Genomic DNA, 13,139 nt, shown 5'->3' with positions numbered 1-13,139 from the left:
CCCCCTCCGCCCCGTGCGCCTTGGTGGGTGTTTTCGGTTCCATGGCTCTCTGGGAAGAAGGGATCTGCAGGGACAGGGCTGTTAAACCCTCCTCCGGAGACTGGGGGGGGAGGGAAGGAGGCAGGTGGGGAGGAGACTTTCTCCTTTCATCTCCAAGCTCAGAACGGCTCAGGGAGTATCTCCAGCAGCCGGCCTACAGTAACACCCGCCCGCCCGGGCTTCTCTCCCCCACCAGCAGCCACAAGAATCCCACGCTTTAGCCTCGGGTGAAGCCACCGAGACTCAAACGCCTTCAGCTCAACCACTGAATCCAGCTACTGCCGGAGCATCGGCTGTCACGCGCAGAGAGCCGCGACCTGGGAGCCCAAGGCGGCGAGCCGGGGAGAGCGAGAGCCGGCGAGCAGGAAATCCAACGTCAACAATCCCGAACCCCGCTCCGGCTCCTTCCTTCCCCTTCTCCCGGCAGCTCTGGGGAAGGGGTCCTGTGGCGTGGTAAGGAACTCAGCTGCTTCTCCCCGCGCCCCGCCCCGCCCCGCCCTTTGTCCCGGGGACGCCTTCGTAGCAGGGGGGTGCAATTCAGTGGATTTGGGGTTATGCCCCCCCCCCCTTTCCCAAGCGGCAGGCGCGGCGGCAAGCCGGGTGCAGCGCCGCTTTCCAAGCTGGCTTAAGCGTTGCTCGCTGGAGACGGGAGTCGTTATTATTAATCGCTATTCACGATTTAGAACCGTTGCCCTTTGTTGGCAACTTGGAAGCAGGTCAACCTCTTGGTTCCTGCTGGCTCTCTGGCCATGTGCGTCCGCGTAACCGTGCGCAGGCAGAGCTCTGCCTCGCCCTCTCCAGCCATCAGCGAGCCTGGGGGGGACCTGAGGCGCACGGGGAAGGTTGAACCCCGACTCGGAAGGGAGGCGCAAAGAAGCGCCGACGCTCCCGCTCGCTCCCCGCAGCCGAGTTGTAAATACCGACTCCAGCCAGGGAGACGCACGAGGCCGTCTGGCGGCGAGGGGGAAGCGGAGAGGCGCTTTGAGCGCCTGGGGGGCGTTCTCCCGGAGAGGCCAATCCCCAGCGTTTCCCCCGGCCCTGTGCAAACCCCGGCCGCTCCCTTGTTTGTTGCTTGGGCGCGGAGGGGGCTCGAGCCAAGCTGCTGCTTGTTCTGTGACCCGCAGGAGAGCGCGAAGGGACGTCAGATGTTTTATTTTCTCCCTGCCGCCCGCTGCCGGGCTGGGCGGAGGCTGCTTCGTTTGAACGGTTCGCTGGGCGCAAACACCTGTGAGGCTGTCGGGTGGCCCCGCGGCCTTTTGTGGCGATGACCCCCAGCTGCTGGGGGTGCGCGCTCCGCTCGAGGGGCAGGGCGAGGGGGGTGATGCACCAGCTGGGTGGCGATCGGGGGCGCAGGCTGGGGGAGGTCTGAGCTGCGGAACGGAGCGGCCCCCTTCTCCAGCTGAGCCCCCCTGCGCTGCTGGCACCGGCCGCAGGCCTGGGGTCTCCGCGGTGTGAGCGAGGGCTGCAGGTTGGTTTTGCCTCCCCGCCTCCCACGTTGCTCTGGAGGGCGCCTCTGGCGCAGGAGTTTGTGCTTTGAAGTGGAGGCCGGCGAGGGAGCGGGGTGACAAGCCGCCGTGCTCACAGGACAGCCCCTTCCCGGGGCGATGGTCAGCTCGGAGCCGCCGCTCAGCTCGTTGCTGGCTCCAGGGGGAGGGTGCTGGCTGCTGCAGCCCCAGCCTGGAGGCTCTGGAGCTGGGCGGGTGCATTGGAGGCGCAGCATGTGTTGCAGGTGCCCAAGCAAAGGGACGGGGGAGAGAGGAAAACGCAGCACTGAGTGGTAAGGGCTCAGCCTTGCCCAGCTCTTGGAAGCACTGTGGCGCACAGACAGTTAACCCTTGAAGGCTGAAGCAGCTACAGTCAGGTGGTTCTGGCTGATCTGACAGGCTAGGGCTGATGCGGGACATTCTGGGACACTTCTACTTGGTGCAATCCGTAGGAAACAGAGAGTTCCCGGGAATTAACCGCTGTGGAGCTCTGCATACTAGAGCCCTGCATGCAACTTTTTATTTTTATAAGCCCGCTCCTGTCCTGCCTAGTAATACTCACTCCCACATTGTTTCTCACATTTCTATCCCACCACCACTCACAGAGACCATAGACGCCTGCAAATCCTACAAGAGAGACAGCGGTGACTGGTGGTGGAGGGATGCAGGAAGGGCAACCGAGAGGGGCATGTGGGGCACCCCATTTAGCATTTTAAAATGTTGGTGGAGGGTTGAGGTACAATGCACCTCCCGAGTGCTACCACCTGTGGTGAGAGAGATTCTTCTGTGCTACTAAAAAAAAAAAATGGATGGTAAATATAATGAATACAAGAATTAGACACCATTTTTACACAGCAAACTAAAGCGAGATTGTGCTCTGCATGGTCAGTGTTTTGCCCACCTAATCTCTCTTGCACCAAAGCACATATCAACTGCTGTTACGGCGGGAGGTTCTTCAGGAGCCCTGGGATGCCAGACCCCCTGCAGAGCTCTACTGTCTATACCATCGCATGCTTCGGAGAGGAGAGAGAAGGCCCCTCCAGGCTTGGGATACTGCAGCCATTGGTAGGGTGTGAGGTCCAGAATGCCGGGGGAGAAACTTTTGCGATGTAGCCAGACTTCTAGAGTGAGCTAGAGCTGGAAGGAAAGAGCGGAGAGAGAAACCCATGCTGCCGCTTGATGATGCTAGAGCCAGGGGCTCTGGAACCTGGCCGGATGGGCCCTGCAGAGGTGGAGAAACAAGCCCCTGTTAAAAGAAATACGTCATTCAGCCTTGGATTAGCAAGCCTGAAATGTGGTCTCCACCGTGCAGTCACAGTCTGAGCAGCAGCCAACAAGCTTCCCCGATACAGCTTAGGTACACCTGACTTAGAGGGACTGCTCTTAAGGGTGACTGAGTAGTTATTCCCAGGGCCAGTTAGATCCTTGGTTCCGCTGCTGAGTCTGCCAGCTATCTGTGCAGTGCTGTCCAGCCAGAGAAAATGGGCTGAGACTTCCGAGAGAGTAATGACTTCTAGGTGCAATTCACTGAGGCTGTGCTCAATCCGGTGACTTAAAGGGCGAGCGTTTTAATCTGTCACCCAGCTACCTTGTCTTTCCAAGGAAGAGTGAGAGAAGCAGAGTGCTCAGGGCCATAGGCTATGAGGGGAGAAGATAGGCAGGAGACCAGCCCATGCCCACTCTGGACAGTAGGGTGAGGTGGCTCTATGGAGGAATCTGATGCAGCCCTGGCTTCTCAGACTAGTTTCTTTAGCTACCTCTTTGCCCCAGAGGAGGAGCCTTCAACCTAAAGGATCTCAAATGATGCTGCGGTTTCTGCAGGCTCTCTAGCCACCCATCCTTCAGAGCACTGCCTGTCCAGACTCTACCCAGCGTCTGATTCCCACCCTCCCTGCAGCACGCAGGCCCAAAGAGGCAAGTGAGCGCACTGGTGTCCTATCCTTATCGGCACCCTGGCACGTAAGTCTGGGTGCAGATTCCACCAGATCTCCTGGCATTTCTTCTTGGTTTTTCCTGTCTCGTGAGAAGCACAGCGGGTGTGTCTGCGCAGGTACATTCTGCATGCCACTGTGTGGATAGGTCAGCCGTCAGGGAGCTCAGCTTCTCTTTAGATCTCCGTCTTTCCTGACAAATCTCTCACCAGACGTCCCTCCCAACCACTTTCATTGCTCTGGGTGTACTCCTGCCAAATGTTTACAAAAAGCAGCACAATGTGCCGACCAAGGCCTGGCATAATCACATCCCCAGACCATGTAGTAAATAACCCTGCCTTTCAAATACTCCACCAGTCCCTACTCCTGCCATCACTTTCTCCTGCGCCAATGTCTCTGAGCTAAATGCGTTTTCACTGTGCACGTACTCTGCATGGAGCCAGTCGGGATAGTTAGTGTGCGTACCTGCAGAATCCTTTTATGTATCCATGTCTGGCACATCTGTTTACGTTGAATGTCCATGTGTGCGTTATCTTGCAAATTCTGATCCAATAATCTCTTTAGCATTGTGCAGTCTCAGTTGCCTACTTTGTCCACAGCATCAGCCCTCCGGTACCGTGTGGCTGTTGTGGTTGCTAGTCTGAGTTGGCAGAGGCTGTGACTGTGAACCAGAGTCTCTGTCTCTGCAGTTGCAGTGGTTGCAAACACATTTGCCCTAATTGCTGTGGGGTTCGAACGGGTGTGGAGTTGTTACACATGTGACCGAGTCCAGGTGCCTGCCAGTAGCTGGTGTGGTTGTGAACCAGTTGCTAGCTGGAGTCACAGCCAGGAAGATTAGAAAATGGGGTGGAAACGGGCTAGTTTTAGTTGATGGAAAACATGGTTGAGCAGCTTTTGGCTTTGTAAAACTGAACCTAGTGGAGGTTTGGACCCTGGTCATAATTATCTTCATCACCCACACGCTGGGGAATGTGACAGAGACCCAGTTTGGGGCTCGAATCTCAACCCTAGTTTCCAGGGGTCTATTTTTCTCCTCGCATGCCTCCTACTTGGTATTTTGTAGAATTGTCATACTGCAGAGGCCATACTTGGGAGCTTCCTGTGTCTCTGTCGCTTGGTTTGAGTGGCAGATTCATAGACTCCTAGAACACTAGAATGGGAAGGGACCTCGAGGTCATCGAGTCCAGTCCCCTGCCCTCAGGGCAGGACCAAGCACCATCTGTTTTTTACATGATATGTATAAGCAGATAAACAGCCTTCCCCACTTGCCATGCTGAGGGCCTCACAATCAAGGCCTGATGATAAATCTATAAACTTTGTGTTTCCGATGTCTCTGTGCACATCCCACAGGGTTCCTGCTTGGGGGATGGATTCTGAGTCTTAGGGGCTGTTCGTGTGCTTCTCACAGCTGTTGGTGAGTTCAAACCATCCTCTGCTGGTGAGAGGAGCAGGAAGCTCTTCTCGTGGTGGGGAAAGTGATCCTTATTGGTAATAAGCTGAGCCATTTGTCGGGTTTTATGGAACCTTCCTCAATGAAAGGCTTGAGGTAAATGGAAAATTTGTCTGACGCATCTCCTGTGGGGGACATTACCAGGCAGGGTTAATCCAGACTGCGAGAATTACCAACATTACAATACAGTGGGGATGAACTCCATCTGAACTCAGAGCTCTCTGCCCCACAGGAAAGAATTTTTTTTTATTATAAAAAACCTTCTCCTTACAGACGCTGCATGGAAACGGCATGAGAGCCTGAGCCCTTCAGAAAGGGGCCCCTTGGTGCTATGAGCTCCTGGTCCCTGTCACTAGTCAGTTCAGAACAGAGGCATTTTAGCCAGTCACCTCCCCCCAGCCCTGCCACTCTGTTAATTGAACAGTCTGTTCACCCAGCCACTGCTGGATTTATGGCTAGTCTTTGCTTGGGCCTTTGTTGGTGAAAAGGACAGGTGCAAAGTGTGCATGCTTAGAGGGGTCCAGCTAGCATCCCTTAGTACCTGGGAGCAGCAGGGTGCTCCTTTCTAGTAATCCTGTAGGCTCAAACCAGCCCTGATGGATCTGGCTTGGGAACCCAGAGAGAGCTTACAAAATGCTTCATGCCAGCAAGGAAGGGAGAAAGAATTCTGTGTCGTGTATTGTTTTTTTTTTTTTTTTTAAACTCATCAGAGGAAGAGATCTGATGCTTATGAGTGTCAATATTGTTACTCTGGTAATCTGACCCCTGGGTGTCCTAGGAGCAGGGCAGGTCCGATCCCAGCCAGTGCCTACCTGGCATAATCCAGCTCTCGATCCCTGCACTTCATAGAATCATAGAATGCTGGGACTGGAAGGGACCTTGAGAGGTCATCAAGTCCAGCCCCCTGCCCTCCTGGCAGTACCAAGTACTGTCTAGACCATCCCTGATAGACATTTATCTAACCTGTTCTTAAATATCTCCAGAGATGGAGATTCCACAACCGCCCTAGGCAATTTATTCCACTGTTTGACCACCCTGACATTTAGGAACTTCTTCCTAATGTCCAACCTAAACCTCCCTTGCTGCAGTTTAAGCCCATTGCCTCTTGTTCTATCCTCGGAGGCCAAGAAGAACAAGTTTTCTCCTTCCTTATGACACACTTTTAGATACCTGAAAACTGCTATTATATCCCCCTCTGTCTTCTTTTTTCCAAACTACACAAGCCCAGTTCTTTCAGCCTTTCTTCAAAGGTCATGTTCTCTAGACCTTTGATCATTCTTGTTGCTCTTTTCTGGACCCTTTCCAATTTCTCCACATCTTTCTTGAAATGCGGTGCCAAGAACTGGACACAATACTCCAGCTGAGGCCTAACCAGCGCAGAATAGAGTGGAAGAATGACTTCTCGTGTCTTGTTCACAACTTACCTGTTAATGCATCCCAGAATCATGTTTACTTTCTTTGTAACAGCATCACACTGTTGACTCATATTTAACTCGTGGTCCACTATGACCCCTAGATTCCTCTCTGCCATACTCCTTTCTAGACAATCGGGTCACAATGCAAGAGAGAAAATCTATGCAAAAGCAATAGACTGCCAGAATCTGGCCCCGTGACTCTTTCCACCCACTTTGAGCCAAAACCTGAATAGATTGAGTGCCAGGAATTTCTTTAATTGTGTCTCTCATGCCATCACACCCATGTCGCCTCTCCCCAGTGTGCAAGGAGGGAGAGGTTGAGTGGTGCACTAGGCTACCCCCTGTAGACTCAGACCCACTGCCTGCACTAGGAAACTGAGCTATTGTTGGCAAAGCAGAAACCTGAATTGGTAGCAAAGTCAGGTTTGCTCTTAGAATCGAGCCAAACAAATTATTTTCAACTCCCCAGCCCTGAGTTAGCAGGGTCCTTACGTAGGTGCCTAACAACGGGAGCAGTGCCATTGGCTCCAGTGGGACTGCTTGCGACGGTAAAGTCCGTGGTGTGCCTAGTGCCCTGTTGAACAAGGGACCACGAGCATGGGACATGGGGGAGCCATGGTCAGTTGCTAGTGTAGACGGGTGTAGCTCTGGTCATTTTAAATGCCAGACTAGTATCCAGTTCAGCCCTTGCTTTCACTGACTGTGGTGATGCCCCAGCCTACACTACCCTAAGTGTTCATTACATCTCTGGTTTCTCCACGTAGCCTGCATCACACTCTTAGGGTACACAAACTTGCAGGACTGGAAGGCACCTCAGGAGGTCATCTTGTCAACTCCTCCCCATTCGCGGAAGGACCATTTTTTTTTTTTTTATCAAAACCATCCCTGAGAAGCGTTTGTCAGCCTCCCTCACAATTTATTCCGGTGCTTAACCACTCTGACAGCCAGTAAGTTTTCCCAATGTCCAACTAATCCTCCCTTGTGGCACTATAAGCCCATTGTTTCTTGTCCTGTCCTCAACAGGTAAGAATAGTTTTTCTCCCTTCTTCTTGTAATGGCATTTTATATATTTGAAAACTGTTATCATCCCCTCCCACTCATTCTTCTCTTCTCCAGGCTAAACAAACCCATTTTTTTCTTGCAGTCTTCCTTGTTCGATCTTTGACTCAGTTCTTACCCAGGCAAAGCTCTCGCTGATATCACTAATCACTGAAGATAGTGTTTTCAAGACTTTTAGCATTTGCGTTGCTCTTTTCTGGACCTTCTCCAATTTGTTCACATCTTTTCCAACATGCAGCACCCAGAAATGGACACAGGACTCTAGCTGAGGCCTAATCACTTGAAATTAGAGTGGACTAATCCACCTGGGGAAGTGAAGAAACAGGTTGATGGAGCCAAGTGAAGTCACCTGCGAGACGACAGAAAGCCACTGGCCATTACCTAGAACCCCCAGCTAAAACTTCTCCAGCCAGGCCCACTGACAGGGAGAAGCAGAAGTAAAGGGGGCAGCTGCCTCCGTCCCTGCTATCGAAAATGAGGCTGGAGTTCTGGGCCTCTTTGAAATGCTGCGGTGCATGGCTGTCAGGGACTGGTGGCGGAGGGGGAGGGGAGCACTGACAGCTGACTGCCCTAGGCCCCACCCCTTCCGGGGTGAGGAGCTGGGCCCACCTCTCACTTGCCCTGGGGCCCATGAGGCTGTCCAGCACCACTGTCGTCCAACACGTCAGCAAGGATCTACAGCCTCTCCTAGAGGATGACCCCTTGCTCTCACAGCCCTGGGGAAGTAGGCCACTCCTCACATACAGACAGCCCCGCAACCTGAAACACAAACGCACTACCAACTGCACACCCCACAACTGACCCAAGAACTAATCCCTGCAACAAGGCCCTTGGCCAATCCTGTCCCCGCATCCAACCCCAGTGACACCAGCATAGGGCTCAACCATGTCAGTCATACTATCAAAGGCTTATTCATCTGCACATCTACTGATGTGATATATGCCGTCATGTGCCAGCAATGCCCCTCTGCCATGTATGTTGGACAAACTGGACTGTCTCTACACGGGGGAAATGGATGCAAATCAGACATTAAGAATGGTAACATATAAAAACCAATGGGAGACTTTTTAGCCTCCTGGGACACACGCACTTACAGACTTGAAAGTTGCCCTCCTCAAGCAAAAAAACTTCAAAACCAGGCTGCAATGTGAAACTGCTGTGCTGGAATTCATATGCAAATTGGACACCATCAGAATGGGTCTGGATAGGGACTGGGAATGGCTTGCTCATTACAAAAAGTAATTTTCCACTCGAGGTTTTCTTACCTTCTTACCCAGAACCTGCCTGATGTAGCTCTGATGTAGCACTCTCACTTCAGTATCCCTTCTATTTGTATATTTTTTTTCTTCCCTTCGTGTATCTGAAGAAACGAATTGCAACTCACGAAAGCTTTTGCCATAATAAATAAATAAATCCTAATAAATCCTTGTTGATTTTGGTGAAGCAGACATAACCTCTGAAACCTGGCTACCTCCGGGCTACCTCTGAAATCTGTCTTCTTGCATCTTGCTAACAAAGATCCTGCTCGTACATTCCAGAAGGGTGGTGGTTTGGTTTGGTTTTTTGAGGAGTGTGACACTATTGACTCGTATTTTACTTGTGAGGCGCTATCAGCCCCAGATCTCGTTCTGCAGTCCTCCTTCCCACTCACCAATTTCCCATTTTGTATAGGTGCATCTATGCTTTAAGCCAGTGGTACCCAAACTTTTTGGTATCACTCCCCCCTTTTGATTTTTTTGAGAAGCCCTCATGCCCCCCGACCTCTTCTTTACCAGCATCCAACCCCCCTTAACAAAACATTCAATTTGTGATTGAAAATAAACACAAAACCTGGATATAAAAATGTTATTTAAAATTAAAAATAAGCACATATAGTTTTTCTTGGCCCCTTGCAGGTGCCTGGTGCATCCTCAGCTGCCTGCCTGCCTGAGGCTTGTGCTGCCAGAGCCCCTGTTTGAGCTGATCGAACCCCGTGCTGCCAGAGCCAGCCTCCCGCCCGCTGGCCGCCTGCCAGCCACCAGGGCTTAGTACTGTCGGGGCTGCCGCGCACCTGCCAGCTGCCCGCCTGAGCCCCACAATAACAGGGCCAGCTGCCAGCCTGAGCCGCCCAAGCCCCATGCTGCCGAGGCCAGCCACCCCAGCTTCCTGCCTGAGCCCCACACTACCAGGGCCTGGCGCCAGCCGTCAGCCTCCCCCAAAGCCGGGCATCCCCAGCCCCGCATCTAACCCCATCCTTCTCATCCTCCCTTTCCTCTCCCCAGCCCACACTCACTCACCTTTTCAGGAAGCAGCAACTCCCCTTGGGTCTTCACTGGCTGCCCAAGTAAAATTCCCAGCCCCCAGGAGACATACCCATTCTAGCTCTAATCCAGTTAGTTTGCTAAAAATAGTGGCTCTGCTGTGGGGCAAGTGGTGGGAGAAACTAACAGCCCCACTACCTGCCCAGTCTAAATGCGAGGCACGTCCTCAGGGTGGCTAGCAACTCCCACCACTCACCTCACTACAGTTACTCTATTTTTAACATGCTCCATCAGAACGACATCCCCAGTTCAAAGCACTAAGTGCCCTTAGTCTGAGGCTTCTGTCTCCTCTGCGTCAGGCTCCACACCATTCCGTCACACCACTCGTCATCTCACCCACTCTTTGAAAAGCTGATCTGAAAAGGACATGCTTTCTTCCACTTAGGAAAAATCCTTCGGGATAGGTCCACGCTGCTGCAACACCTTGGATTACTTTTGTGGGTGTTATCACTTCATCGCTCTTAATTCCTGAACTGAGCCGTCGAGGGATTCTGCCCTCGTATGTCACTTCTGAGCTGGCTCTTTCAGCTCTGAGCCCAGATAGTGCTGCTCACTCATGATCCATGTTGCTATTACAGATGTGTGTGTCCACACAGCTCAGCTAATGCACTGCCTTCCTGATGAGGTGTGCTCCTAGCTGCTTCCCTTATGGGTCTCCAGGCAGCTCTCAATGCGTCTCAAGGCTTGCCTATACCATGGGATAATGTGCTCTCCAGGTTATGATTTCTCAAGTATTCTAACACGCTGAACATTGATTGGTCCATATAGACCCAGCGGCTATGCCTTAATGGACTGCAGTTTCAGCCAGTACTATTGTAAAGCCCACTTGAGAAACTTCAGTGAGCACTGACTGGTTCTGCTCAAAAAATTCCTCACCAGATTCAATCCCGCTCTTCACAGAACTGGTATTTGACTCTGGGACCTCATGCACGTCACTCCACAGTAATATGGATAATCGTCATTTCAGTTTGGAGCTCGCTAAGGCAAAACTGCATTCCTGAAACCCGTGCTTGGGACCTGGCCTCATGCACTAATTGCTATAAACCCCAGCGGACTGGCAACCTGAGACTGAACCATGTCTTGGTTTTCCAGCTCAGGGGCCAGCAGCTGCAGGTTTCTTGGGTTCCCTACAGACCAGTGCTACTTGCTGTCTCCATAATGGGCCTCCTCTGAGCTGGAATTGCCAAATATAAGGTGGTTTGATGGGGAACCATCTTAACAAGCTCTGTGTATGTAGCTTCTGACTTCACATGGCTGCTCTGACGTGCCTCAGCATAATGAGAGACACAAAAGGGGAAAGATGGTTGACTGTTCCGTAACATTACAATAAAAATTGAGCATTCCTGTAACATTGAAACATACTAGAAAGACATGACAGCCAGGCAGCCATTGAAACCACCTGAGCCCTTGATGCCCAGACTCAGTCTGTTTCTAGCTGTGTTATTGTCAGGTTTCACCATCTGAAATTGGCCATTTGTGGGGAAAATGGGTCTTCAGCCACGTACGGACAATGCTAAAAGCTTCTGTTGCATGGACGTACTCTGGCTGAGTGTGGTTTAGAGGAAGGCGCACTGGGGACAAACTATTTGCTGGATTTCTGGCAAGAGCTGCCTTGCACATGTAGACAAACGCAGGTTGTGACTGCAATAATCTGATTAGCTTCTGTGATGAGGTCACTGGCTCTGTGGACATGGGGATGTGATAAACCTTGACTTAGCAAAGCTTTTGATACAGTCTCCCACAATATTCTTGCCCATAAGTTAAGAAAGTATGGATTGGATGTGTGGACTGTGAGATGGATAGAAAGCTGGCTTGATGGTTGGGCCCAACACGTAGTGATCAATGGCTCAGTGTCTGGTTGGCGGTGGGTTTCAAGTGGAATGCCCCAAGGGTCGGTTCTAGGGCTGTTACTGTTCAAGATCTTCATTAATGACCTGGATGAGGGGACAGATTGCAGATGACACTAAGCTATGGGGAGAGGGAGATACATTGGAAGGTAGGGGTATGGTCCAGAGTGACCTATATAAATTGGAGGATTGGACCAAAAGGAATCTGATGAGGTTCAGCACGGACAAGTGCAGAGTCCTGCACTTTGGACAGAAGAATCCCAAGCATTGTTACAGGCTGGGAACTGCCTGGCTTAAGTAGCAGTGCAGAAGAAAAGGCACTGGGGATTACAGTGGATGAGAGGCTGGATATGAGTCAACAGTGTGCCCTTGCAGCCAAGAAGCTAACGGTGTATTGAGGTGCATTAGGAGAAGCATTTCCAGAAGACCTAGAGAAGTTATTATTCCCCTCTATTTGGCAGTGCTGAGGCCACATCTAGAGTCCAGTTCTGGGCTCCCCAGTATAGAAAGGATGTGAATGCACTGGAACGGGTTCAGTGGAGGCCAACAAAAATGATTAAGGGGCTGGAGCACATGACCTATGAGGACAGTCTGAGAGATTTGGGCTTATTTAGTTTGCAGAAGAGAAGAGTGAGGGATGATTTAACAGCAGCCTTCAGCTTCCTGAAGGGGAGCTCTAAAGGGGATGGAGAGTGGCTGTTCTCAGTGGTGGCAGATGGCAGAACAAGGAGCAATGGTCTGGAGTTACAGAGGGAGAGGTGTAGGTTAGATATTAGGAAAAACTATTTCCCCAGGAGGGTGATGAGGCACTGGGATGCGTTACTGAGAGAGGTGGTGGGATCTCCATCCCTAGAGGTTTTTAAGTCCCAGCTTGACAAAGTCCTGGCTGGGATGAATTAATTGGGGTTGGTCCTGCTTTGGGCAGGGGGCTGGACTCAATGAGCTCCAGAGGTCCCTTCCTGCCCTGGGATTCTATGATTCTATGATTCTGTTATGGGGAATGCCCAAGAGTGAGGTGAAAAGGGTGGGAGGGTGAGACTCAAGCATGCCCCATTCATTGGGCAGTCTCTTGAATGGAAGGAATCCAAGTCACTTTGGTGCTTCTGAAGAGTCTTTCGAGCTTCTGAGATCTTGGAGAGGGTTTGGTATCTTCCAGCATCGATGGCAGCCAAACCTAGCTATTGCTGCTGGCACTGACCGCATCTGTTGAGCTAGAGAGAAGGAAGTCCCACCAGTTGCCTCTGACCATCGAAGGAATGAGCTCCCATGACTTGCAGCCAATACGCGAGAACCTCTGCCTGTGCCTGGCTTGTCTATTCACTATCGATAGCACGAGTTTATCTGGTAATGAGGCTCTCCCCTTGCAGTTCCTCTTTTGATAACACCCTGAGGTCTCTGGCTGAAACAGGCAGGAGCCATCACAGTAGTGCCACTAAGAGTGGCATCGAGAGACGAAAAAATGTCCATCAATGACTGAACTGAGATCGTCGTGCTCGTTGCACTTGTAAGCCAGGTCAGGTGTGAGTTCTGGCCTCCAGAGGGGAGAAGCTCCTGGCTTTCACCTGCTGAGTTGTGGAGGCCCAAGTTAGCAATGCACTCAGTGGAGGAAACGCT

The 13,139-nt window shown here is 51.7% G+C and overlaps 1 protein-coding gene across 2 annotated transcripts in view; it reads left to right on the top strand.

Moving 5' to 3' along the window:
• The first annotated feature begins 232 nt into the window (after window positions 1–232).
• GABRA3 (gamma-aminobutyric acid type A receptor subunit alpha3) overlaps window positions 233–13,139 on the top strand; it is a 132,895-nt gene continuing 119,988 nt past the window's right edge. The window contains exon 1 of one of the 2 annotated variants that reach the window (XM_075008165.1): window positions 233–492. The gene's annotated coding sequence lies outside the window, so the exon portion shown is untranslated. The remainder of the gene's footprint in view (window positions 493–13,139) is intronic. The other variant, XM_075008164.1, reaches the window with a different exon arrangement.

This window comes from Carettochelys insculpta, chromosome 13 (assembly GCF_033958435.1).
Source record: "Carettochelys insculpta isolate YL-2023 chromosome 13, ASM3395843v1, whole genome shotgun sequence".
NCBI lineage: Eukaryota > Metazoa > Chordata > Testudines > Carettochelyidae > Carettochelys > Carettochelys insculpta.
This window is presented reverse-complemented; position numbering and strand designations above follow the sequence as displayed.